The sequence below is a fragment of the Pleurodeles waltl genome, chromosome 1_1 (assembly GCF_031143425.1).
Source record: "Pleurodeles waltl isolate 20211129_DDA chromosome 1_1, aPleWal1.hap1.20221129, whole genome shotgun sequence".
NCBI lineage: Eukaryota > Metazoa > Chordata > Amphibia > Caudata > Salamandridae > Pleurodeles > Pleurodeles waltl.
Genome location: NC_090436.1, coordinates 827,076,820 through 827,104,573, shown reverse-complemented (window position 1 = coordinate 827,104,573; position 27,754 = coordinate 827,076,820). Strand labels below are relative to the sequence as shown.

At 44.2% G+C, this 27,754-nt stretch overlaps 1 long non-coding RNA gene across 1 annotated transcript in view; it reads left to right on the top strand.

Moving 5' to 3' along the window:
* Positions 1 to 26,895, top strand: part of LOC138285046 (uncharacterized) — a 94,314-nt gene extending 67,419 nt beyond the window's left edge. The window contains exon 3 of the long non-coding RNA XR_011201507.1: positions 25,322 to 26,895. This is a non-coding gene — a long non-coding RNA (uncharacterized lncRNA). The remainder of the gene's footprint in view (positions 1 to 25,321) is intronic.
* Positions 26,896 to 27,754: the final 859 nt, after the last annotated feature.

Genomic DNA, 27,754 nt, shown 5'->3' with positions numbered 1-27,754 from the left:
GAGGATGGTCCAGATGGTGGTGTTGTAGCAGCTGTGGAGCCTGTGGAGAGTGAAGAGGAGGAAGACGACGGGGATGACACAGACAACAGGGACACAGTGATACAACAGTATTTTCAGTAGCACACAGGTACGAATCAACCCCGCCATTTTACATTTACTTAAAGTCTCCTGCCTCTCTACTGTATGTGTTTCCCCCCAGTTCCTGTTAACTGAGTTGTGACTTTCCCTTCCGTTTTCAGAGATGTGGGCCCCACTGCGTGACCTCTGCTTTGTTTGCCCATGGACTACAGCTGTGTGATAGTGGTATGTTGTCATCACAATGTAACTGAACATTTTGGCACCGTTATGTCTAATACATTTGTTCAAAATACAAGCAGACTCCAGATTTTTTAAGTGCAATAAGTGATTTTATTAAAGTGCTAAATTTAGGGACATGATTGTAAAACGGTGATGGGTGATGGTGGAGTAATGTCCATGGCAGAGTCCAGTTTTCAGTCTCACAGGTGCATTGTCCATATGCCTGTGGAAGGATGGAGCAGGTGCAGTTTGAGTTTGGACAGGGTGACAATGTGGGACAGTGGGATGACATCAGGGGGTATCGTTTGCTGGCGGGGGTCTTGGCATCCTACTCTGTCTTCTTCTGAGATCTCAGGTACCGCTTGCGGGGTGGTTCTTCTTCTGCAGGAGGTGGGGTTCTGGTGGCCTGTCGTTGTGTGGGGGCCTCCTGTCCACTAGCGCCGGCGGAGGTGGTAGCCTGGTCTGGGTCCATGCTAGTGACAGGGGCCCTTTGTGGTGCCACATGGTCCCGCAATGTGGTGACTATCTGGTTAAGGGCCACGACGATGGTCCCCATTGCGGAACTAATGTTTCTCAGTTCCTCTCTGAACCCCATGTACTGTTCCTCCTGCAGTACCTGGATCTCCTGGAACCTGGCCAGTACCGTAGCCATCGTCTCCTGGGAGCGGTGGTATGCTCTCATGTTGAAGGAGAGGGCCTCTTGGAGAGTCGGTTCCCTGGGCCTGTCCCCCCCCTGTCGCACAGCAGCCCTCCCAGTTCCCCTGTTTCCCTGGGCCTCTGTCCCCTGGACCGTGTGCCCACTACCACTGCCCCCAGGTCCCTGTTGTTGTTGGGGTGGTGGGTCAACCTGGGTGCCCTGTAGTGGTGGACTCACCGCTGATTGACGTGTCCTGGAGACAGAGGCATGGGCCCGCTGGGTGGGAGCTGTGCTGGTGTTCCCAGAGGGGGTTAGGTCTGCTGTAGCCTGTGGATGTCTGTGGGGAACCGACTGTCCCGAGGTCCCCGATGGGCCGGGTTGGTCATCTGGGTCCAGGGAGACAGAGCTGCTGTCATCACTGGGGGCCTCTTCTGGGGGTGGGATGGACATCTCTGGACCCTCCGTGGCGGTGTGGTGGCGTTCTGGTCCTGCAGGGGTATAAGAGTATGGTCATTGCTTCTGTGTGTGCCATTTCGTGTAATGGGTGGGTGGCCGTGTACCCCAGTGCTGGCATTCCCTTGTGGGGGCTTTTGTGACGGTGGCTTGTGGGGGAGATGGGTATGTGCAGTGGGCATGCTTTGGTGATGGGTCTCCATGCTTTGGGGACGCATGCAGGGCTAGGTTTTGGGATGGGTGGGTTGTGATGGTGAGCCATTTGCAAGGAGTTGGTGTGATGGGGGTGGGGGTGAGGGTGGGTGTATGATTTGGCATGCAGGTGGGGTAGGGGGAATGAAGTAGTGAAGATTTGACTTACCAGAGTCCATTCCTCCGCCTACTCCTGCGAGGCCCTCAGGATGCAGGATGTGCAAGACTTCCTCCTCCCATGCTGTGAATTCTGGGGGAGTAGGTGGGGGTCTGCCGCCAGTCTTCTGCACCGCGATGTTGTGCCTTGATACCATGGAACGCACCTTCCCCCGTAGGTCTTTCCACCGCTTCCTGATGTCGTCCCGATTTCGTGGATGCTGTCCCACAGCGTTGACCCTGTCCACTATTCTTTGTTATAGCTCCATCTTCCTGGCAATGGTGGTGTGCTGCACCTGTGTCCCGAAGAGCTGGGGCTCTACCCGAACTATTTCCTCCACCATGACCCTGAGTTCTGCGTCAGAGAACCTGGGGTGTCTTTGGGGTGCCATGGGGTGGTGTGAATGAGGTGAGGGGTGGTGTATGTGTTGTAGAGTGTGGTGAGTGTGGTGGTGTATGGTGTTTTGTGCGTGGATATTGTGTGGGTGATGTTGTGATTTGCCTCTGTGTGATGGTCTACTCTATGCTGTGCTCTCTCTCTCTGTCCTTCAGTCGCAATTGTGGTCGTAAGGGTTTGTGGGTGATGTGGGTGTGTGTTTTATATTTAATTGGGTGTGTGGGAGTGGTGTGTGTATGTGTCTCAGGTGTGTGTATTTTGAATTGTCCAATGTGGCTGTGTTTTGTAGAGGTGTGTGTATTTTGAGCGCGGCGGTGTGTACCGCCAATGGAATACCGCGGTTGAAAGACCGCTGCGGGGATTTGTGGGTCGGAATGGCATGGGCGTATTTCTGTTGGCGTGACGGTGGAGGTTTGGTCATCGCCAGTTTTTCGCTGGCCGTTGGTGTGGCGGAATTTTGTTGATGTCGGGTTTTTGGCGGTTTGCCAGTTGTGGGTCAGAATGACCGTGGCGGTTTACCGCGACCGCGGCGGTGTTATGGCGGTCTTCTGACCGGCGGTAAGCGCCTTTTACCGCCGAGGTCAGAATGACCCCCTATATGTCCTATCTTATCCATACACTGCACCCTGCCCTTGGGGCTACCTAGGGCCTACCTTAGGGGTGCCTTACATGTAAGAAAAGGGAAGGTTTAGGCCTGGCAAGGGGGTACACTTGCCAAGCCGAATTTATAGTGTAAAAATACACACACAGACACTGCAGTGGCAGGTCTGAGACATGATTACAGGGTTACTTATGTGGGTGGCACAACCAGTGCTGCAGGCCCACTAGTAACATTTGATTTACAGGCCCTAGGCACCTCTAGTGCACTTTACTAGGGACTTAACAGTAAAACAAATATGCCAATCATGGATAAACCAATTACATACAATTTACACAGAGAGCATATGCACTTTAGCACTGGTTAGCAGTGGTAAAGTGCTCAGAGTTCAAAAGCCAACAGCAACAGGTCAGAAAAAAATAGGAGGCAGGAGGCAAAAAGATTGAGGATGACCCTGCATAAGCAAAAAAGTCCAACAACGACATTAATAGCAGAGTTCAGCAATCTGTCTGTCAATCATTTGTCACTGTCAAAGTCACCCACAGAAACCTACCTAACCCAGATTAGCATCAGCATATGGGACTTCATGCGAAAACTATTTTGAAAACATTAATTTAGAAACATCTAGCTAGAAGAAAAACTATAAAACAGCGCAGTTGGTACTTAGAAGAAAAGGCACAAAATCAACCAGTCACATTGTCATAGCTACCTATCAGCAGACTGGATCAGCAACAAAGTCAGTCTTCGTCTTCACGTCATCAAATAGATCAGCAATGCATCAGGATCTCAAGAGTATGAGCACAATGACAGAATCACAAACCGCGTCTCCTGACGTCATCAATTCTCCCCTCGCATCTGAAGTTTTAGCCCCTTGTCATGACTTTTTATTAGAGTTTTTCAGTCCATCCCCCTAATTCCTAATTGGTCAGTCAATCAGCAGATGTGACTCCAACTTATAATATTAATTTTACAAATCTATGAGTTCTAATATTTCTTCTTTCTCAGTTCACGGATTGGTCCACTGTACGATGTCTTCATCATCCAGCTTTCAGGTATCGAAAATGTTGCATGTTCCTCTTCAGTCACTGCTCTCATTGTTCAAGTCCTGGGAAAGTGCATTTAGCCTACTCTACACATAAGTGTATCCAATTGACTTCATCATCTCCTGTCCGTTGGTACATTGCAGAAAATTCTAGCTAAGCAACACAGTTCACGGTCGGGTTATAGACCCCAAAAACCTCTAGAGTTCACGGTTATTAATTCTGCTTCTGTATGAGGCCTGGCAATTAGGCCATGGCTTCAGCTAAGTTAATTCTATATATTAATGCAAAACATAGGTCATACATCTCAATATGACACATTACTATATTATTCTTGCACATTTTCATTATTTCACACATTTTTAGTTATTTTAGTACAAGTTTCGTATAAGTGGCTGCCATTTTCCGTGGGCACATTTTCAAACGTGCACATTACTTTCTCTACGACTAATTTCTCTACGAGCTATTTGTTAATCAAAACACATAAACATTCATTAATAATTTCTAACTAGCATATCCGCGTCAACAGGATCAAAAGTGATCAGTTCACAGCATAGGAAGGGGAGCTGCCACTGCAGGGTTTTGAGATTTTATAACTCCGGGCCAAGAAGATGGCCAGTGGAGTGTGTGGTGCCTCCACAAGTTGAATTAGCTGCATAGCAGCAAAGTCATCAATGAATTTGGAAATATCGCTATCCTGGGTGGACTCTAGATGGAAAGTGAGGTCCAGAGGATGCTGAAATTTGCCAATTTGACAACCAAAGGTGAGATAAAGTTTATTAAAGCCTCCTTGAAGACTTTAGAGGGACCAGGGTGGGCAATAGAAAAACAGGCCAGAAAAAGTGAAACTTTTAGTCAGGGAGATAGTGACGAGAGTGCTTTCACAGTCAGTAATGGTGGACTGCGACAGCTACAGGTGAACAAATCTTTAAAAGTCACAGCAATGCCACCTCTGCCACTCATTCTATTGAAATTATTTAAGTGGTAGCCCAAGGGAGATGCCAAGACAGGTTCTGTAACAGAGAACTGGGCCAACCAGGTCTCTGAGAAATAAAACATCCGGACCTTTGTCCTGAATGGAATCATAGATATCTGCATGGTGTTTAACCAGGGACCGACAGTTAATGCAATAGAACTTGTATTCCATGGGCCTGGAGTGAGGTATAGATGACTGGCGAGCTTGAAGATGTAGCTTGCTAATAGACGCAGGTCGGCAGATCTTAAAACCACAGGACCTGCAAGAGAACATTGGTTCCTTTAAGGCCCCCATATGTGAACAGCGGGGCTGCGAGGAGACTCTGAGTGGATGGAGTTCCTAAGAAGATTAAACTAGCAGTGCAGGATCCTAAAGGGGCAGAGTGCCTTGCCCCTGGCACCATACAGGTGCAGACGGGCTTGCCTTTGGTGCACCAGGGACGCATCCACTGCGGGTCCACGTCGCAGCCTTCATTAAGTAACTGGAGAGCTCTAACAGGCTCCTCTAGGCTCACCTTCTGATTGGTTCCCCCTGAGCCAATCGGTGTACCACAGGTAGCAAGCAGGAAGAGGCAGCTGGCAGCCTGAACACAGATGCTCCCACAGGCAATTAAAAAAGGTTTAACACAAACTAAAGTGCAGGCAAGCAGCAGCAAGAGTTAATGAGGCCAGTGTGTCCGTGCCACAGCCTTCTTCAAGTAACCGAGGAGCTCTAATAGGCTCCTCCCAGCTTTCCTTCCGATTGGTTCCTCCTGAGCTAATCCGTGTACTAACTAGGGCCAATATTGATGCACATTTCTGCCTAAGACCATTGAAACTTGTTGCTTCCTGGGATTCTTAATATTCATTGCTCTCTTTGATCATTAATGTTCATAAATCTCTGAGCACATTGAGGCTCATTACTGTCTTGGGTCAGTGATGTCCATTACAGCCTCAGGCCACTGATGATTTTTGCACCCTGCTACCATAGATGTTTGTAACATCTGGGGCCACTGAGGTAAATCAGTGCTTAGGAACAGAAGTGAATTAATAATGCCTTGGACCACTGAGGTTCATTACTTTCTGCATATGTGCATGATCGAATGATCTATGTCAATGTGTGTATTGATGTTGTGTATCTCTACACATGCATGCTTCATACCAAAGTGAAACCTAACAGATCTGGCAATGTGTGTTCTTCCTTGGTCCTTCTGGCAACACTTTGAAGCCTCATGTAATTCACATAACAGCAGTTTACAATTAATAGGATTAAATGTGCTGGGTGGCATTGAGGTCCATCCATTGAATAAAATGCAAGCGTACCCTACAATTTTGTCTTCTCTGCAGGCATGGTGTGATGAAACATTTTTCTCACACAGCTGGGAGAAGAAGTGATGAAATGACCTACTATAACTCCAGTTCTTTGAAAGTGATGACCACATTGCTAGAGTGCACCAACATTCCTCATGCAGACACACAAGGGCGCAGCTGGAGGGCTTGTGCTGTGGGCTCACTAGTTCTGAACACTTGACAAATGCTCAGTGGCTGCTAGGATTAAAGCCATGACAAACTGGCAGACTGTCCCATCTCTATCTTTTTGATAACAGTTTGCGGGGGCCCTGGTCCTGAATAGCCCCTGAAACTGAAAACTGGTGTTCATCAGAGTCATCCAGGTCAGCTACCTACTGTCCTACCCTTATAAACTAATGATAAGTACTTGGACAGACAAGTCTAAGGGGCCTTAAGACATGGGCGGAGCACCTTATATCACTCTGTACCCATTACCAGAAACTGAAAGAGGTTTGCAATAAGAAATTTTCAACTGCAACTGCAGTTGAGCTCAGTGATGACACTTAGTGAGCACACCTTCTGACCGCATCACCTTCTGTTATATTATTCTTCATTTGATCCTGTGGTTGTTGCAGTGGTCCAGCGCCAGGACATGGTTGTCTAGCCAGCAGGTATGATCAAAGGAGGCACTCAGAGATCTGCCTCCATAATCATCAAGTTTGGTTCTCCCTGAGTGTGCCCCTGCGTAACAAGTTAGCCTCGTTTTGTGTGACCATTACCACTGACCCTTAACCCAGCATGTAGCCTTTCCTTCCTGGAGCCCGTAAATACATTCTTTGAACTTTGAGAGACTGTCCTATTCCTTTGTAGGTTATTAAGTACATTGTAATTTCTTTGCTATCGAAGTTGTTTTGTTTTTGTCTTGCTCTAGGTGTTTGCAAGCACTAGATTTGGAACAGTGCACCTTGCCGACTTACAATGGTTGCAACTCTTGCATTTTGAAATATGCTGATCACGTTTAGCTAAAGATTACCATCAGTTTTTCTGAGTACTCTTTAACCCTTCTGCATGTTCTGGAACTGCATTGTTATGGCACTGTGACAGCATTACTCCTAGTTTTATACTTAGGGTTGGTTCAGTGAAGTTACAGTGAAGTTACATTTCACTCTTACCACATAGGCAAAAACAATCACACTCCTGACACCATCGCAGGGCAGTTGAAGACAGTATTTTCACTCCAGGAAATAGATGTGATTTCTGTTTTTTGATTCTGTTTGACAAGAGGGAATACAAGTCACTTCCAGCTTTGGCTTCTTTTTTTTAGGTTGAGCATTAGAGACCTCTTGTATATACTTTAGTATATACTTCTATACTTCTTTGTGGGGTCTCTGCCTTTTCACTGGTTTGTTTCAGTGTCCTTAAAAAATCTTTGCTTGCTAGTGGTCAATCCTTGCTCTTTACCCCACCTTTTCCACAGTTGTACACTCCCCTGGAGCATGGCCTTAGTACTTGCACCCTTCCACTTGTGCCTATGTAGCATGTGCTTAAGGATTACTTTTTTCTTAGTCTAATAGCATTTGAACAGAGCACTGGATGTTTCAGTGGCTCCAGTCTGTTTCAGTTAAGAGTGATCTAGTCTATTACTTATTTTCATCTGCAGTCATGTGTGACTTTGTTTATTCCATTACTTACTGTCCCTCGCGCATTTTCTGTTCTTGCATTGCAAATGTTTGTTCCTTTTGTCTTTCTCTGCGAGCTCACGGTCGCTTTGAGCTTATGTCAACTGTTATACTTTGTATTTTCAGTTTGTGTGGCAAGAAAACGCTTATAGCTCTAACTCGAGACCCATTGCAGTTCAAATGCTTGTTGTGCTTGCTAATCATGAATTAGGATCACAGCATGAATGTCCCCTCCACCCGGGCCTCGATTTACATCGGATTGCACTGACGCCATCATGTGTTTTTTTCACTGGGCGTTCTACCGAGTCATCAGTGGAAAAATAACATTTTCACCAATGGTCATGTACAAACGCTACTTTTTCACCTACTGAATTACAAGTGCAATCTTTCTTTTGCAAAATCAGAAAGCGCTCTTTGTTGCATTGAAAGATATGTGCAGCCCCATGTAAACTAGCCAGAAGTGTCAATAAGAGAGAACAGTGCGGATGAGTGATGAAATGTGCAAATTATTTCATTTGTTTAATTAGCACTAATAAGGCACCGGTTTTTCACTCCTTTGTTTCCACTCTGTGTATAGGCCCAAATAGGACCTTGCAGGAATGTCTATTATTAGAGATAAGTGGATCTTCGCTGGAGCTAGCGCGTGGTATCCCCTTTCACATGCTCTGAGATCAAAGACATACACGAACTAAAAAAAGAAAAATGCATTTTTTGTGATAATAAATGAAAGTTTCCATTCCTGTGAGGTCACCTAAGCCTCGTTCAGCACTGCTAAAGTGATGTAAACCAGCAAGCAGCTTGAACTCCTTGTGCTCTCGCACGAAGTCTCTCATTACCGACAGGAGCAGCCCATGGGCCGGGGGCTACGAGGACAACGAGAAAAGGCTTTCGACGTCTGCCTGTCCTTGAAAACACTTCCAAAGTGAAGCTGTCTGAAAATGGCCTCTTGTTTACCCCACAATGATTTACAACAGCAAAGTTTGATTTCAACTCCGAGTCAAGAAATAACAAGTTTGGTAAACACAAAAGGCTTTATTATTGCGTTGTTATGACACTCACAAAAGTTTGCCTTCTATAAAAAAAAAAAATCCCTTTAAAGAGATATATAAAATTTCTTGACTCTTGTCTGCTGTTGGCGCCTTCACTGTTCAGCACTAGGAGCCCACTTCAGAAGTTACATTTTGGGTGTCCGCAAGATCTGGAGGCTTTCTGAGCACCAACTAGAATCAAAATTCAGATGTTTAGCAGCAACACAGTATTACAACTGTCTGGCTTTGCTGCACGTGCTGCAATTCCATCACTGCAGAGAGGCTGGACAGTTATGCTCCAGTGCATCTCATATAACCATGTCAGAGGGCATCTCTCATTCTTATACGCATTAACCGTGACTCCGACACATCTATGGGACTTCAGCCATTTCAGAGTGAATTGTAAATCTTTTATTCAGGCTGGATTGACGTAATACATAGTTTTCATGGAGATGAAGGCTAGAATGTTTTAATAGCAAAACAATGCTATTTCCTGAAATTTAGGGAATCTTGAGTCCTGGGTGGACTGGTACAGTAAAAAGGCCTGGCATCTAAATAAAAGTGGGCCCGCTTACTAACAAATTAACTAAAAAAAGATTCATATTTCCTTATCCGGGCAGTTTTGAACTTGGAGGGTGATGACGCAGAAATGAAGGTTTTACATTTATTAGCGCATAAACGTAGTGCCGCAATAATCAAGTAAAGATTGTACGGGGACAAATGTGCCCTCAGAGTAGTTCGCCAACATTTATAAGCGTGCTTTATATAACGTGATGTATTAGAATTGTACGAATCTGACATAATCATAAACGTGTGCCATGATTTGCTTGTTAGAAATGTTTTAGCTTAGCATAACTTTAGTGGAGGCTTCGGCCTAGTTGCCTTGTCTCACGGTTTAGATGCTCGTATTTTTCCAATGTGCTAATAAACGTGTATTCTTGCTTGAAGCTGTACTTTTCCAGTGAGATCGGTTCACATGCTTATCTTTAAGGTTTCGTGCCAGCCTGGCATCTTCTTTTTTGCTACAAGGTCAATCTGCAGGTGCAGACAATGGAAGCTCTGAAAGTGAGTTAATTGGTAAAATATGTTGCAACTTACGTTCCCGACTCCAAGGATAATGTATGCCTAGGTAGAAGCTTGTGAATTTTTGTTTTTGATTGGACAATTTGAAGCCAACCTATGAACCCTCCAATGGAAGACCCTACTGGATTTGAACTGTTGTCTATTTAAACCAGGTGCACAAGAAGAAAGCAGCCATTACCCATCAGCCATTACAGACATTACGGACATGACCTATCGAACATTATTGCCCATTGCAGCTATTATGGCCCATCTTGCTGCAACGCCATTTTGAGAGACTTGGATGCTTTCTCTAATCGAGAGAAAGAGACTTTAAGTAATTCTCGCCCTAGAGACTTTAACTTCGATTTGCCCCTTTGCATGAAGTAGTAGTTTTGTCCTTTTATCTTGCTGCTGTGAGGCAATTGCCCCGTCCACCCTGCCCCTTTGCCCCCGTCCCATGCTGATCGAAACCGGTACCTGTGAGACGAAGACTTCCTTGAATGCTGATTGAATTTGGTAAATATGAAAGGAAAATGTACAATTGCATTGTGTTTCTTTTTAGGTAACCAACTGCTGATTTTTTATAAGAGCCCTAGTTAGGAGCTTTCCAAATTAATGTTGCTAAATTGTTTTTGCATGAAATCCCACATGCAGATGCTAATTTGAGGTTAGATGAGGATTCATTTGTCGCACGATGCAATTTGAGACCTTGTTATGCTGACTAATGTATGCAATTAGCCCATTACAGATTATAGTTTTAGTGGTTTGCGTTGCTATCATAGAAGGTATTGTTATTCAAATGCTGCATAGATTGCATCTTTTTCGCCGTTATGGACAGCTATTAATGTTCATTTACATATATCATTTGGTGTTGAGACACATTTATATTGTGCTAGCTTTGTTAATATAGGGAAATAAATTCATTAACTTTGAATAAACTGGTGTGGTTATTCATGACCGAAAGGTCATGGTTCGCCGAAATGTTTTCTGGATTAATTGTGAAGTGTTATGTTGATCAGGGCATTGCTTATGTTCGTTATTGATTATTGATTTGATTAAATTGATTACTCTCGGGTGAAGAGAGCCCCACTTGGTCAAAAGATTCATCGACCTAAGAGCGTCCAGATGAAGGTAATTTATTAGGTCGGAACGCTCTATCAGTAGATGGTAGCAGAGGATGGTTTCGCCCTTTGGGACCCAATTCGAGAGGTATATGGTGTTGAATTAACGGTTTCGCCCTTTGGGACCCCATTCGAGAGGTATATGGTGTTGAATTAACGGTTTCGCCCTTTGGGACCCCACTCGAGAGGTATATGGTGTTGAATTAACGGTTTCGCCCTTTTGGGACCCCGCTCGAGAAGTATATGGTGTTGAATTAGATTTTTCTTGGGTAAAACAGATTGAGAGAATGATGATGCCCTAAGTCCCCCGCGACTTTCCCGGGATCTCGGAGCTTGCGAATGGAGAGAATGGAGGTGTGAGATCGGCGTTGGCGGTACTAGTGACGGTATGAGTGAAGTTAGGATTTTGCGCTTGCACAGCTTATTGCCGCAGATTGTTTGAAAAGGTTGCGAGGATTTTAGAGAATAGCGGAGGTGCGACTCCGAGTGTGAGAGTAGGGAAGTCGTCGAACTTCATGTGCATGTGGCGCTTTGTGCAGAAAAAGGTCCACGTGGTTGTTGTTGAGACGGGCCCTGCGAGGTCAAGAGACTCCGGAGTATGTTGAAAAGTGTATGAGACACTTGTTTTATGTTGTGGTCTGGTCGGTTTAATAGGTTGACCGGGCGTGGTCAACGAGTCGGTACGTGTGTTAAGGGAGTGAAAGAAAACTTCGACTTCGGGCTTTGACAAATTCTAAGTGCACTAGAATAGATCATTGACAAGTTGAGAGCAGAATCTGCGGGTCAGATTTGCTTGCGAAAGTGGGGACCGAGAAAGATGGAATAACTGCCGAGGCTAGTGAAAAATCCCTAAGGTCCTGAAGCGATTGTGTTACCCTTCCTGTAGTAAACCGACAGATCTGTTTTATTATTATTTGGTTGCTCGCGATACATGCTAGAAGTTGTTACGAGAGGAGCTGAGTGAAGGAGGACTAGCCGCGAGGCTTTGTCAGCCGCAGTGTGTGTGAGTGTGACGTCACTAGGAGCCGCGCTGGGATAGGTTGGTTGCAGAGAAGGGTCGCGCACGGATTGGACGCAGTCCGTGGGGCTCGATTGGAAGGGGAAAGACAAAACTACACCACATTGGACAATTCAAACTACACACACCTGACACACATACACATAGCACCCCCACACCACTATAAAACACACATCCACATTACCCACAACCCTTTCAATGAAAAAAAGATTGCTAACAGAGAGAGAGAGACAAGGCAGGAGCACCCACTCAATCTGAGCCACAGACAAGCGAAGAGTATTCCGGGAATTAAAGTCACTTATTGATTACAAATTTTGTGAAATAAAAGACGAGAAAATGAAATTTTTGAAAGCATTAAAGAGTGCGATGAAGGGGGAGTCTTACATTAAAACGAGCGTAGGAGAGGAGACACCACCCGAAGGTACACCAGCTTACATTGTAATGGAGGAAAAGGGGGTAGCTCCGTGCCTATGGCTAAAGCAATGGCACAAGCTGACAGAGAAACATGGGAGCGTGGCGTTCCCGATCCATGGGACATTCAATATAAGGATCCTAGAGAATTTGAGATTTGCTATGTACGACATGAAGGTACCTCCAAGGCCAGCACAGTTTGAGGCTCTAGCGATTTGGGAACTAATGGCTAGACAGCAACAGCAAAAGAAGTTCGAGACCAGGATAAGAAAGGTAGAAAAGACACGAGCGGACGCTAGGTGGGATAATGCACAGAAGGTGTGGAGGTCAGACATATTGCAGGGGATAAAATTGTTTCCCGCAATTGCTAAGGAAGAAGAGGCGACAGGTAAGAAAGCTACCTGTAAGACAAACAGGAGGTATTCAAAAGATAGAGAGGAAGACGAGTCAGAGGATGAGGAGTTCATCACGCAACTGCTGAACGACCGTCCACCACCTTATGCAGAGAGTGGACAAGGTCCAAGTACCAGTTCTGCCCCTCCGGCACCGGTACAGAATAATGAAACTCCGAATTCAGAAACGCCATCAGGATCTAAGGACCCGAGTTTACTGTTCACCCCGCAGATACCGCAGGTTAGGAGAATATATCCTGATGTGCCTATATTGAAAACAGCAGAAAATTATCAGCCGCAGGTCCCAAGGTACTACAGCAGTGACAACGGTACAGGAATGATTCTAGATCCAACCGTAATGGGAGTACAGAATGGCGCAACCCAACATTGGCACAAGCTGAATCAATCCAGTTTTTGATGCCCCAAAAGCAGATGCAAGGGGGAACCGCACATGCTCAGATGACCGGGAGTCAGACGGGCATGCCGGCAATGATGACCCATAGTGTGGGAATGAACATGCCTCAGAACATGGGGAATGGACAGAACCCAGATGCGATATCCCTACCCATTACTGTAGGTCCACCGGTACCTTTGTACAATCAGCCTAACTCAGGTATGAGCGGTCAAGGATTAGTGGTGCAGAATGGGACGGAAAGGAGGTACATAGAAAACACTCCAGAGACAACTCCGATAGTGGCTCAGCCAACTGGATCTGGGTCCTTGATGGAGTTTAGTCCCATATGTGCGCAGTCAACAATGGTGAGGTCGAGTCCCCCACTGATGATACCGCTATCATCGAATACTGAAAAGTTGCCGCAACCATCAATGGCAGTCGATGTGAACGCTACACTGATGGGGTTGAATGCGCAACAGCTAACACAGTGGTTCAACAGTCTGAATTCCACACAAAGCTCAGCCAGTGGGAAGGGAGAAGACTACCTGAATAGGATAAGGTTGAACATGGAAGCAGAAGAATTGGTGGAAGGGACTATGGGTTTGAATAGGCTAGAGTCCTACTCAGAAGAAGAGCTGAGGTATCTATGTCCCAGGATTACGAGAGAAGTGAACAAGGTACATAGAAGGTTGCAAGAAATAGCTGACAAAAACGGGGTTGAGATAGACAAGACAAAACACTTGAGCAGGAGCTATAGATTGGATTTCGGGACCACAGACTTTGAACACATGAGGTCAGCAGGCATGAAAACGCACCTTAGAGAATTGCTGCAGAGTGCACAAGTGTGGAGGTGCTTAGACAAATGGGAAAGCAGGTGGGTAAAGAAAAAAGGAAAAGAGGAAAGACAGTGTCCCAGAGCACAAGGAGAAAAGACCACAGAGTAGTGATGCAATAGCCATGTTACCAATGAGGGAGACAGCAGGGGGAAAATTAATACATGTACCGTGGCATAGAAGCGACATTCAGTCTTTTACGGATGATTTTCCCAAACTGAGAGAGAAACCGATTGAATGGTATCAACAGACTGATAGGTTTGTGAAGCTTGCAAAATGTCTTTGGGAAGACCTGAACACCCTCTTTGAGATTGTGGTTCCGGCAGATTTGTGGGAAGACTGCAAAAGGGCTGTAGGTTGGCCGACAAGTGAACCAGAGAGAGACAGGGATACGGGTGCACCGTCACCTATGGTAATGAGCTTGTACTATAAGGTGATTGAGCATTTGAAGACGAAGGTTCCCGCGAAAAATGTGGATTGGCAGAAGATTGATCGAACCGCCCAAGAGGCTAAAGAGTCGATTCATGGTTACTATGAGAGGTTGTTGAAGGCGTTCAAGAACTACAGTGGCACGGAAACAATAGAGGCGAAGGACATGCTTCATTTTGTGTTTAGATTTGTGGAAGGGCTGAGACCAGAGATAAGTCAGATGATAAAGACGCATTTGATTTGTTGGCAGTCGAAACCTATTGATGAGGTGTTGAATTATGCGAAATACTGTAGTGACGAAATTGAAGTGAAACAGAAAAGGTTGAAAGAGGAAGTGATGGTGATGCAACTTAAAGCAGCTCAGACAGGTTTGCAAGGGTTGCAAGGGTTCCAACAGCAGATACTGCAGCCGCAGCCGCAGGGAAACATGATGTTTCAGCCACAGGCGAGAGGTAGAGGCAGAGGAGGCTTTGGGAGTAATGGTCCGGATTTGAACACTGTTGTGATTCCGAATGGTGTGCAGGCAATGAAAAGGGTGATGCCGTGTCACGCGTGCGGAATCGTCGGACATTGGAAACGCGAGTGCCCGATGGTGGTGCAGGAAGGTGCAGGTGTTGGTCAGCAAAACAACGATGTCAATGCATTCCAGACAATGAGGGGACCGAAAATGAGAGGTCCAAACCCAAATTTCCAGACCATAAATCAGCTGCAGGGATTACAGCCCATGCAGCCGCAGCAGATGCAGATGCCCCGTATGCAGATGACGCAAATGCAGCCAATGCAACAGCAGTTACCCATGGTACCTAATCAGCAAATGCAAATACCTTTGGCACCAGTGAGTCAGCAGCAAGTGATGGTTCCTCCACAGGTCTCGAGTCAGGTGATGAATACAAATGGCACAGTACAACAGTTCCCATTACACAGTGAGAATGGAATAAACAATGTATGGGAGAGTGAAAGTTCAGATGAGGAGGGAAATTGTGTGCTTGCAGCATCCTTGGAAGTTGATCAAAAGGGTCCGTATGTGGAGGGAAGAGTTATGGGTCATCGTGTTTCATTCTTGGTTGACACAGGAGCCACACGTTCAACTGTTAGGAGCATTGAAGTACCAAATTTGCCACTCTCAGGGAGAACAGTTCAAGTAGTGGGAGTAGCAAACAGGCACCTGACGAACCCAATCACAGATCCAGTACCAGTCAGAATTGGTAACTATCAAGGGTTACATAATTTTGTGGTATGTGACTCAAGCCCGATAGCACTGTTAGGGAGAGACCTATTGTGCAAATTGGGATGTTCGATTATGTGTTCGAACGATGGAATTAGAATTCAGACGAGCAGTGATGGGGAAGAAGAGGACAGTGTAGAAGGGGATGAGATGGAAACTGTCGATGAAGAATATCCTCTGATTAACCTTCTTCCGATGATAACTGAAGAAGATATTCCAGCTGAATTACGGGAAACAGTCGGAAAGGAAGTGTGGGATATGACAGGAAAAGAGGTGGGATTGGTGAAAGGAGTGGAACCAGTGAAAGTGACCGTAAAACCAAATGTAACTTTTCCCCAGACCCCACAATACCACATGGCACAAGACACCCTCATGAAAGTCGCCCAACTCATTGACGAGTTTGTAAAACAGGGAGTACTGAAAGAAGTGTTAAGCAGTCCATGTAATTCACCAATCATGGGACTAATAAAGCTGAGTGGAAAGGTCCGAATAGTGCAGGACTTGAGGAAAATAAATGACATCATAGTTAAATGCTGCCCCGTAGTACCGAATCCAGCTGTGATAATGTTTCAAATCCCTTGTGATGCCGAGTGGTTCTCAGTCATCGACTTGTCACAAGCATTCTTTTCGGTGCCTCTTCATGAGGACAGCCAATTTCTCTTTTGTTTCAAATTCTTAGACAGAGTTTACAGTTGGTGTCGAATTCCTCAAGGGTTTTCGGAGTCACCGTCAATTTTCAATCAGATTCTAAAGAAAGACTTGGAAGCGTTAGAATTGCCATTCGAGTCAACCCTAGTACAGTACATTGATGACTTACTGATTGCATCTAAGACAGAAAGTGGCTGCACAGCCGACACTATTGCTCTACTGAACCATTTGGGAAGGAATGGACACAAGGTGTCTCCTTCAAAGTTACAGTTCTGTCAGAAGAAAGTGAAATACTTGGGTCATCAAATAGAGAAAGGGTCGCGGAGAATAATGAAGGAAAGAATAACAAGTGTACTTCAAATGAGTCCACCAAAGACGAGGAGGGAGGTGAGGAAGTTTTTGGGGATGGTGGGCTACTGTCGCCAGTGGATTCCCAACTTCTCAACTCTAGCAAAGCCTTTACTGAAACTGATCCAGAAGGATGCCTTGGATGAAATTGAGCTGAAAGGAGATGAGATGGATGCTTTTATTGAATTGAAAGAATGCATGTGCAGGGCTCCAGCTTTAGGTATGCCTGATTACACAAAGCCTTTCACATTGTTTTGTCATGAACGTGATGCATGTTCTTTGTCTGTCTTGACCCAAGCCCATGGTGGCATAAACAGACCAGTAGCGTATTTTTCAGCTACTTTGGATCCGGTTGCAGCAGCACTGCCTGGGTGTTTGCGCACCGTAGCAGCAGTTGGTATCAGCCTCACTCAGAGTGAAGGAATAGTGATGGGACACCCATTAACAGTCATGGTCCCTCACTCAGTTGAGATACTTTTGACCCGCTCCCGAACGCAACACATGACTGGAGCAAGACTCACAAGGTATGAAACAATAATTCTGGGCTCACCGAATGTGCAGCTGAAAAGGTGCACTACGTTGAATCCAGCAACCTTGCTTCCCGGTGAAAATGCTGAAATTGAGAACGCTGAAGACGTCGAGCATGACTGCCTTCAGGTGACTGAATTTTGCACAAAACCCCGACCTGACATTAAGGATACTAAGCTTGATGAAAATGACCAAATTGTTTTTGTTGATAGGTCATGTTTAAGAGATGCATTGGGAATATTGAAAGCAGGATATGCTGTATGTACTGTAACAGGTGTCTTGGAAGCGTCCTGGCTTCAAGGAGTCTATTCCGCACAAGTAGCAGAGCTTGTAGCCCTTACAAGAGCATGCCAACTGTCTGCATTGATGAAGGTTACCATTTACACTGATAGTCAGTACGGGTTTGGAATTGTGCACGACTTTGGGCAACTATGGTCACAGAGAGGTTTTCTGACCTCTTCAGGGTCCCCAGTGAAAAACGGGGAGAGAATAAGGGAATTGTTACACGCCATTCAAATGCCAGCCGAAATTGCAGTGGTAAAGTGTAGTGCTCATACAAAAGGACAGGACTATGTTTCCCTGGGAAATGCATATGCGGATCAGGTCGCAAGATTTTGTGCCTTGAACTGTATATTGCTCAGGGATGAATGGAATTTGATAAGTGAGCCAGAGCTCGAACCAGCTGAAGCATTTGCCTTGAAGGTCGTGGATACAATGGATGAACTAAAAGCATTACAGAATAGCGTCAGGGAGGATGAAAGAGCTTCCTGGATTAAGTCACAATGTACAAAGAGACCAGATGAGTTATGGGTTTCAAATGAGGGAAAATTTGTTTTACCAAATTGTCTCTTATCGCAGCTAGCGCGGTTCTATCATGGGCAGGCTCACCTAGGGAGAGATGCCATGATAAGATTGTTCAAAACTGATTGGTTTAACCCCAGATTCCGTCAAGTTGCAGAAGCAGTTTGCCATCGTTGTGTCATTTGTCAGCAGATGAACCCAGGAAAGGGAACGGTTGTGAACGTGAGCCACATCGGTAGGGCAGGTGGCCCGTTCAGCAGAATGCAGATGGACTTTATTGAGATGCCTGTGCATGGAGGTCTGAAGTATGTGTTGGTGATTGTGTGCATTTTTAGTCACTGGATTGAAGCATACCCCACACGTAGAAATGACAGCCTTACAGTTGCAAAGCTATTGTTGAGGGAGTTGATACCACGTTTCGGATTCCCGATCTCTTTAGAATCAGATAGAGGAAGTCACTTCAATAACGAGGTGATAAAGTTACTTTGCGCAGCGCTGAACATTGAGCAAAAACTGCATTGTAGCTATCGCCCTGAAGCCTCAGGACTGGTGGAACAAATGAATGGTACACTGAAATCAAGAATGGCGAAAATATGTGCATCGACAAATTTGAAATGGCCTGACGCATTGCCTTTGGTGTTAATGTCAATGAGAAACACCCCTGACAGAAAGACTGGATTGTCCCCGCACGAAATTCTCATGGGCAGGGCCATGAGACTTCCTGCAGTTCCCGCAAACGCGCTTTTGAATATTACAGATGATATGGTGTTAGACTACTGCAAAGGTCTGGCTGACGTGGTTCGCTCTTTCTCTCACCAGGTGGAAGCAACCACCTTGCCACCGATCCAAGGTCCAGGACACACACTGAAAGCAGGTGACTGGGTCGTGGTAAAGAAGCACGTGAGGAAGTCGTGTCTGGAACCCCGTTGGAAAGGCCCTTTCCAAGTGATCCTGACGACCACTACCGCTGTGAAGTGTGCGGGAGTTCCCCACTGGATCCACGCCAGTCATACAAAGAAAGTGTTGTGTCCCACAGATGAGGAAGTTGAAGCGCTGAAACTGCCAGTACCTGATAACAAAGTGCCGAGCGCTGAGACAGAGCAAAACAGAACTAGAAGCGAACAGGCAGAAATAGACGAGAGAGAAATATTCTCTGAGGACGAAGCAACCGATTCACTTGGGGAAGACCAAGGAGCAACCTCAGACAGCGACGAAGCAGCTGAGGGTAACAAAGAGCCTGAAGCAGCTGAAAGTGACAAAGAGCCTGAAGAAAGTAACGGTGACAAAGGGCTCGAAAGAGGTGAAGAAGCAGGAGAGCCTGATCAGAGGAGGGCTTTCCCAGAAGCAGACGGTACAGAAAGAGAAAAGGAAAACCTGATTGACTCCCCAGAAGGAGGGGACAAGGCAGAACAGAACGAAACTGTTCAAACTTCTTCAGAAGAGATCGCAGGTCCATCAAGTGGACACAGTGCAAAGAGAAAACAAAGTATATCACCAGTAAAAGTAAGAACTAGAGAAAAGTTGAACGACAGTGAAGGGCCAAGAGTGAAAGAGAAAAGAAAGGAAGTGTCTGTCGTGGTACCAATATCCAGTGAAGAAAAAGACTTGGCCAAAGAGGAAAGTACCAGTGAGGCAGAATCAAAGAGAGATGCAAAATTGAAAAGGAAAAGGATACCAAACAGGAGATATTCTGGTCCAGAATGGGCATATGTAGTCAATGACGATTGGACTGACGAATTTGTATCTCTTAGCCTCGAGAACGAAGAAGAAGAGATACCAATAGAAAAGAAAAGTTTTATGGACAGTATTGATTGAAAAAAAAAAACTGATAAATGACATTGCTTGCTATAATCTAACGTGATACAACCAGCTGAGACATTGCTAAACCGGATGAGACATTTGCTGACTTGATAAGACTTTGATAACCTGATTGACTCTTAAACCCGATTTGAGACAACATTGCTAACTGAAGAAAAAAAAAAAAAAAAGAGAGTGAGTTATTGCCGAAAAAAAAAAAAAAAAAGGACTGAGTTATTGCCGAATTGAGACAAATGCTGCTAACCGATAAGTGACTGGGCTCCTGAAGAAAACTGTGTGAACATTGCGCTCGTTCAGCTTTGTAACTGAATTGCTAAATCGTTTCTTTTATAAGTGCTTCTAGCTCTCTGATTCTATACAGATCATGACACAAAACAGTAGAGTGAAATATTGTAAATATGTGTGTATAGGCTTGATAGCTGCATGTGTACTAATAATAATGGCAATAGTGCTTGCAACGCGTGGTAAGGGTGAGAATGAGAAAATTGATGCTTCTACTTCTGCTCTTGTTACTGTCACTGAACTAACCGCATTGAAAATACTAGAATTAGATGAGAGACACTTGCATGATAAGAAGGAACTTTCGTATAATGTTTTCTATCGCTTACTGACAGAATATGTTGAGACTATGGATGCGAAAGATTGTTATGTGTGTACACAGATACCGACATCGGTAACGGAAGGGGTGACTTATCACCATATGCCTCTTACATATGGAATTACATGTAGTATAGTAACTTCTAGATTTTATGGTCAAACCAACATACAGTATTTTTACTCAAATTATGATGTTACTTTTGCATATGTTCCTATAATCACGCAATTTAGCCAGATTGCTAAAGATTGGGATGCTAAAATAATGAGGGAATTTTTCGAGCCAATGCAACCTTTTGAAACAGCTCACGCTCATAGGGAAAACCTTACCTGCTCCCTCTCTGCAGTAGAAATAAGCTATTTAGATCGCACAGATGATAGAAGGGCACAAATGAATGCGAAATTAGAAAAAGAGCTAAGTAAGAGGACTTCAGTAGATAATTATGCTTTTGCCGCAATAAAAACACAAGGAAGAATAGCTTTAGATGCTTGGCATGTAGGGAAATTTTGTATATATCGTGGTGAGTCTTATTATGACAACATTTTTGTGGGAGCGAGTGAATGTAAACATACGTTTATCTTTAAGGCCAAATGGACATTCATGCTGAACGGACTTGACCCTGTCATACCAGGTGTATATTACATTTGCGGGCATAATGCCTATTATCGTCTTCCAAAGGGATGGTGGGGGAGATGTTATTTGGGTATAGTGTTCCCAAAGGTTTATCAACTGGATGACCTATCGGTGATTCCAAAGACGTCTGGATCTCATCGTATCCAGAAAAGAGAGACTGCAGCTGCTGTGGTAGGAGATATATTTGGAGCCATGATTCCTTCATTGGGAGTTGTGTTGAATTCCATCAAAATAAGAAAGTTGTCTACTATAGTGGATAACATGTTGACAAAGTTTTCAGGTGCTATAATCCTGATGGATGCTGAACTTGCAGCAGAAAGAGCTATGACTCTTCAAAACAGGCTTGCCCTAGACATTCTTTTAGCAAAGGATGGCGGCGTTTGCAAAATGCTTGGGGCGCGTCACTGTTGCACGTATATTCCAGACAACAGTGTGAAGATTAAAACAATGCTTGCAAATTTAACGAAAGAGAGTGCAGACTTGAAGGAATTGAAAGAACCAGGAGTTTGGGAGAAGGTTGGAAAGGGAATTGCTTCAGTGGGAAATTGGCTTGGTGGCATTTGGAATGGAATATTATTAAAAATAATACAGGGAATATTAATAGTACTGATTTGCATCTTTGGAATTTGGGGAATAAAGAGGGGAATAATAATGATCATGGAAAGAATTAAAAGAAGGAAGGAAGAGAAAATGATGAAAAGAATGGCAGAAGAATACAAGGCAAGAACAAGGGGAACTAAAAGGCAGAGAGAACTGACAGAATTTTAATGGAATAAAATTTGTGGGAATAGTTTGTGTGATGACAAGTAGTCATCAGAGGAGGGATTGATGACGCAGAAATGAAGGTTTTACATTTATTAGCGCATAAACGTAGTGCCGCAATAATCAAGTAAAGATTGTACGGGGACAAATGTGCCCTCAGAGTAGTTCGCCAACATTTATAAGCGTGCTTTATATAACGTGATGTATTAGAATTGTACGAATCTGACATAATCATAAACGTGTGCCATGATTTGCTTGTTAGAAATGTTTTAGCTTAGCATAACTTTAGTGGAGGCTTCGGCCTAGTTGCCTTGTCTCACGGTTTAGATGCTTGTATTTTTCCAATGTGCTAATAAACGTGTATTCTTGCTTGAAGCTGTACTTTTCCAGTGAGATCGGTTCACATGCTTATCTTTAAGGTTTCGTGCCAGCCTGGCATCTTCTTTTTTGCTACAAGGTCAATCTGCAGGTGCAGACAATGGAAGCTCTGAAAGTGAGTTAATTGGTAAAATATGTTGCAACTTACGTTCCCGACTCCAAGGATAATGTATGCCTAGGTAGAAGCTTGTGAATTTTTGTTTTTGATTGGACAATTTGAAGCCAACCTATGAACCCTCCAATGGAAGACCCTACTGGATTTGAACTGTTGTCTATTTAAACCAGGTGCACAAGAAGAAAGCAGCCATTACCCATCAGCCATTACAGACATTACGGACATGACCTATCGAACATTATTGCCCATTGCAGCTATTATGGCCCATCTTGCTGCGACGCCATTTTGAGAGACTTGGATGCTTTCTCTAATCGAGAGAAAGAGACTTTAAGTAATTCTCGCCCTAGAGACTTTAACTTCGATTTGCCCCTTTGCATGAAGTAGTAGTTTTGTCCTTTTATCTTGCCGCTGTGAGGCAATTGCCCCGTCCACCCTGCCCCTTTGCCCCCGTCCCATGCTGATCGAAACCGGTACCTGTGAGACGAAGACTTCCTTGAATGCTGATTGAATTTGGTAAATATGAAAGGAAAATGTACAATTGCATTGTGTTTCTTTTTAGGTAACCAACTGCTGATTTTTTATAAGAGCCCTAGTTAGGAGCTTTCCAAATTAATGTTGCTAAATTGTTTTTGCATGAAATCCCACATGCAGATGCTAATTTGAGGTTAGATGAGGATTCATTTGTCGCACGATGCAATTTGAGACCTTGTTATGCTGACTAATGTATGCAATTAGCCCATTACAGATTATAGTTTTAGTGGTTTGCGTTGCTATCATAGAAGGTATTGTTATTCAAATGCTGCATAGATTGCATCTTTTTCGCCGTTATGGACAGCTATTAATGTTCATTTACATATATCATTTGGTGTTGAGACACATTTATATTGTGCTAGCTTTGTTAATATAGGGAAATAAATTCATTAACTTTGAATAAACTGGTGTGGTTATTCATGACCGAAAGGTCATGGTTCGCCGAAATGTTTTCTGGATTAATTGTGAAGTGTTATGTTGATCAGGGCATTGCTTATGTTCGTTATTGATTATTGATTTGATTAAATTGATTACTCTCGGGTGAAGAGAGCCCCACTTGGTCAAAAGATTCATCGACCTAAGAGCGTCCAGATGAAGGTAATTTATTAGGTCGGAACGCTCTATCAAGGGGAAAGCTCTATAGCTATAGTTGTTTGAAAGGTAAGGGAAGCTCATTGCGTTTGTGCTTGCTGCCTGAAATGTTTGTCGTAATTTCAGGGAAATCAGCAGTAAAAACCGCACCACCTGGACAGAAAACAGGCCCAAAAACAGCCAAATAACCGGCCTGCACACTGTCCACTCTGACCAGCACTTCTGGCACTGTCAGATTGCCCGATAGCCAATTCCGACCCTGAAATTCACAGAAAAAGAGTGAAACGGAGATCGGTTCCTACCTCCAGCATCCTGTTGCCCTACAAATACCTTGCAAACAGTGTGACTGAAGTTGAGAGAAGGGCGGCCAAAGCCTTTTGGCAGAAAGCTGTAGCTGGAATTTGGGCCTACTTTGTTCACTATTCTTCCCACAGTCGCTTTGTGGGGGCAGAAGAGTAAACAGATAGTCTTAGCATTCCTTCTCTGATAGGCAGACAAGTAGACAGGCGCAAGTAGCCAGAGGAAATAAACTGTGAAAGGTCAAATTGGCATTTCTTTACCTCCAAAATAAGACTTACACCGAAAAAAAATGATCTCAAAAAAAATATTTCATACTTGGATATTGTCACATCGAATGAGGAATTGGGTGGCAAGAAATACACGAGCCCATCTCTTTTCATCTCAACAAGTGCAGATTTCACACATGCAATGAATTCTCCACTGTCCTCTGGCACGGCCAATGTGATCTCCCTCTCCTACTAGATCTACCCAGTCCATGATGAGAACGTGATGCATAGTCAAGAGAAGACACCATACCAAAACCCCTGAACAAGTGGAGGTGGAGAAGCGCTCACATCTGGGATGCATACGTCCTTACCATCCCCAACACCAGCTGTGCCAGCTTCACCACCCATGGGAGCAGAACCAGTCCTTACACCTACCCATACACCTAACATGACAGAACATCAAACAATGCCATGTGAGTCTGATGGTGGCACCCCAAACTAGGGAATTCAGGGAGTTGGGAATATCAATGATGTGAGTGTAGTAGAAGCAGTTAGAACCATTCAAGTGTTGGGTAGGAGGGTCGGTGATCTAAAGGCTGATGTGTCAAATGTTTTTCAGACACTCACACGTGTTGTTAATCACATGTGTGAGGCAGTTATAGCACTGTGGGGAGCAGTGCAGGCAGATTTCCAAGACAGAGAGGCGTAGACTCACTGGTACCCGCTACAGTGCTATGGGCATTCAGTGGACAGAATGACCTTTGCTATCTCCAGCTTCTCCTAAAGCACAGACATTGTACAAGTTGAAACACGGCATTACAAGGGCAATGTGGCCAGCAGCCTTGTGCAGGTTACAGCAGGACTTGGGGAGTTGCAGATAGCCAATGCTGCACTTAAGGCTGTTCTATCAGCAATGGTGAGCGGGGAGGTCTTCAGCACGAGTAGCTCACTTGACATGAAAGGTACATAGGGAGATAGGGTGATGCAGAACTTAAATACATTTACCAACATGCTATGGTTCGCTATAATGTTGAAACAGTTTCTTCTAATTCTCTAAACTACTGCCCTTATTGAGTATTTTAAGAGGTGACATGGTAATATGTTTTTCATCGCCAGTGAATAAAGAGGAACTTGATGTTTGTAAATATAAATATTGTACATATGTCCGTATATTTTGTGCACGCTGAACATCGAACCCAGATTATCGATGGGACAAAATAAAAAATATACATTGACAGGTAAGTCTATATTTTTCACACCTAACTCCACATATATGTTCCGACGTGGTCATATATGTTCAAGGCACGTATATGTGGAGTTAGAAATAGTAAATCTATACTTCTATATATGCACTTACCTTTCCATAATTCCTCGATATTCTGTCCCCACTGTTCTTGTACCATGATATTATGGGAGTTGATACACAGCAGTATTATTTTCCATAACGCATATTGCTTACAGCAGAAGGAAATGTTGGTGACATCTGTCCCATGAGCCGTGTGTTTGGCATTTGTACTGCATCTGGTCCCTGGGAAGAAGGAGTAAATGGGATCCATCCTCAGTGGAATAACCTTCATGTACTTGGTTGGTGGACCGTTCATGGTCGCAGTGTTATTCAACACTGCACTCATTGCAGTGCTTCTGCAGCATGCCTTCATGTCAAAATGTAGTGTCTCTCTGGTTTTGTGGGGCAATGGCATCACTTTTAGTATCCAAAGCACATGCTCCACTACTAACATGGCCTGTTTTGTGCTGTATTTTTATGGCATTCCCCTTAAGTCCTTGGATTCTTTTATGGTTTCATTACCATTGAGCCTATAGTATATCCACCGTCTTCTACAAGTGAGGAACAACGAGTTATTGTAGTTTTAGGCATTCCTTGGCTTTATTCCTGAGTTTACTGCTCTATTTGCCTACCTATTAACAGGCCATCTCCTAGCTCTCCTCTTGCAAGCCAGTCAATGGTGAATAATGGAACATGTAAGAGTCTTGTGTGCTCCCCGGATAACGTCCTGTAAACTCAGTGATGAAGTATTTAGCAGTGCAGACCACTTAGGTGTTCAGGGAGCGGTGGTCCTTTACTCTGAGAAAGATATAAGTGTGTACCATCGAAACAACCCAATTGAGGGAAGATGACGATCCACTAAAATTTCGCCTTTGTGTACTCTAATTTGGTGGAAAGACAACACGTGCATGAGGATGTGTATGTGTGCCTGGTGTGAGTGAGCCAACGCTTCAGCTAGGATTTTTTTTTAAATAAGTGTGCTATTGTTCTTTGTGATATGCTACCACCCACAACTATTGTAGATCATTGCCAGAAACTAATAGGTATAAGACATACTGTTGTGTAGCCATTTTAGCTATAGTTTTATACACTTTATTTTAGCAAACTAGGCATGACGCTGTGCACCTTAACCTAGATATATTTTATTCAGATTCGTTTTTATTATTTTAACAATAGCCACATTTGCAGTCTTGTTTTATTTTCTCTATCTAGCTGTTCTTTGCCTAGGCCAGCCATTCGTTCTCAAACAAGACATTTCTTTCCCTCTGTGCTTTTATCAAGGCTGTAGTAAGATAGGTTGCCAGCAAAGGTGGTACACTTTGTCTCTAATGTTCACAGACACATGCACACTCTTAAATGGGGATCCTTTCTTGGAACATCAGCTGTTTTATTATAAAAACACTACTTTGACCCATGTGCGTTAGAGGGAGATTCCAGCCAGATGACCACAACTGTATGCTGATTACTGAGTGCTTTGCTGCAGCTGCTTATGTAGAATTCAGGCCTCTTGTTCAGGTATGAGGGATGATGTCTTCCCAGGAGAACCTGAAAGGCAGAATTAGAGCTTAACACGCTGTGCTCTAACATAGCCTTGGTAGGAGCTTTCTTAGCGATCTTAGTGACAATATGGTAGAATTATTTTTATGTTTCACTCTCCTTGTCACAATTTTAATCCTGTCATGCTTCATCGTCCTAGTTATTGCAATTCATGCTTTATTATCTAAGATGCCGTTACTTCAATAAAACCTTATTGAACCATACTCTGCCTCTGATTGTCCTTGCATATGTGAGACTAATGTAATTAAGAGAAACAGATGAGATCTGAGTGACCACGATTTCCCTGAGGAGTCAATTGTGTCATGTGCTCGGTTGCCCAATCATCTCTGCTCTTGCGTGGAGATGAGGCACTGCTAGTTAGCCGGAACAAAACCCGATTAGGCTGACAGGTGTCACCTGTAGTGGGTTCAGACTCAGGCCCCCACAGTACAAGCGATTCTGCCACCCGAAACCAGTAGTCTCATTAAGATATTGAGAACCTATGCAACAATACATTACAGACACATGTGTGGGGATTGCCTGATTTCGTAGCACTTCTTTGCCTATCATTGTCTGTCCTAAGTTCTCAGAAATAGTTATTAATTTGGGGGGTGGAACCCCTATTAACAAACACAACCTGGTTAGGTCTATAGGTCACAATACAGTTGCAAGAGAATCTCTGTGCAACATTGGATAAATATGGCACAAGCAGCGGCCTATTATGCAATGAAATCTATGTTCATGCAGAGCTGCAGAATTTTAAAGTCAAGAAAACAACACAACAAAATTCACATGACATTTAGAAAATTCAAGAAAAAAAGCAAAAATACACCAACATGTTCAAAATTGGATAAGGTGAAAATGGCATATACATGTTTTACACTTTTGAGACAAAAGAGATTAGAAAATACAAAGATCCAATCAGAAGTCACAGTTTATGGCTGACTGGGCCTAGATCTGATTTTAGGTCAATCGCGATGGAGCAGAAGACAAGTAGGCAAGCGAGTCACATTGGTCAATGGGGCCTAATTATCTGGTAAATGTACATGTGCATCTAGGTATAAATCTACAAT